The sequence below is a fragment of the Fulmarus glacialis genome, unplaced genomic scaffold, assembly GCF_000690835.1.
Source record: "Fulmarus glacialis isolate BGI_N327 unplaced genomic scaffold, ASM69083v1 Scaffold48171, whole genome shotgun sequence".
NCBI lineage: Eukaryota > Metazoa > Chordata > Aves > Procellariiformes > Procellariidae > Fulmarus > Fulmarus glacialis.
The window spans coordinates 422-1,563 of NW_009193062.1; the positions used below are offsets into that span (position 1 = coordinate 422).

Here is a 1,142-nt window from a genome sequence, read left to right on the forward strand (position 1 = left end):
TCACAGGGAGCCCTGCAGAAGCAACACCTGTTTCGAGCCAGCCAAGAAAGACACAAGCACTTGTATGTTGCTGCTTTGCTTGTGGATCGTCAAAAATCCTAAACCAGTGGACATCTGCTGAGCCTCCTGAGAATTCTGGATAATAGATTTGGACGTCAAAAGTTTTTTTTCCTTTTCCTTTTTTCCTTTTTTTTTTTTTTTTTTTTTGGATTTATCTCAGCCAACAACGTGAGATTTCCCCCCTCCCCCTTTGCAGGATTCATGCTGATGTATGCAGTCTGTTATAGAGTAAAAACAGCGCATGCCTTTCTGGAGTCAGAATCCATAAATCCTGACGTAGCCTGTGCATCTTAAAAAAAAAATCCCTATAACGCCTAGGTATTTAAGTTGCTATGGTCATTCTTATCTTAAACCAAATGGAGAAACTACGGATTTTTTTCTTTATTACAGTTGGATGGGCTGAAGACCGTATTGCTTACTAAGAGCTGGGGATATATGCATTTATATAGATATACACATCTATATGTTTATAAATATGTCAGTGTGTGAGTATAAAGTGGTGGTTTCTTAGACTAACTGGTTTGACCTTGAACCTGTACCAGTCAAAACAGAATATTACTTTTATTTATGCGTTTAATGGATTGAAGAAAGAACATTTTCTCTGTAACTGCGCTAGGGAGGGGAGAGGAGTGGAATATACCTAATCTTATATCTCCTGGGTTTGGCACCATCATTATTGTTTATTCTTATTCTCTAAAAGCAGAATCTTCTGATGGCTCCCTTAGGTGAAGTTGGGAACTATTTCGGTGTGCAGGATGCAGTACCCTTTGGGAATGTGCCCGTTTTGCCGGTGGATAGTCCGGTTTTGTTAAGTGACCACCTGGGTCAGTCTGAGGCAGGTGGGCTACCCAGGGGGCCTGCGGTCACGGACTTGGACCATTTAAAGGGGATCCTCAGGCGGAGGCAGCTATACTGCAGGACTGGATTTCATTTAGAAATCTTCCCCAATGGTACTATCCAGGGAACCAGGCAAGACCACAGCAGATTTGGTAGGTATTATCCTTAACCCTTTAGTGGTCATGTGATGAAATAATGGGGCAGAACTGCGGGCGGGGGGACGGCGGGGGGTGCGAGGCGGGCGG

At 43.5% G+C, this 1,142-nt stretch overlaps 1 pseudogene across 1 annotated transcript; it reads left to right on the forward strand.

Annotated features, from left to right (window-relative positions):
• Positions 1–229: 229 nt before the first annotated feature.
• LOC104083716 lies at positions 230–1,066 on the forward strand (annotated as a pseudogene). Its single transcript, XR_683600.1, has one exon. The product of XR_683600.1 is annotated as a fibroblast growth factor 9 pseudogene (transcript).
• Positions 1,067–1,142: the final 76 nt, after the last annotated feature.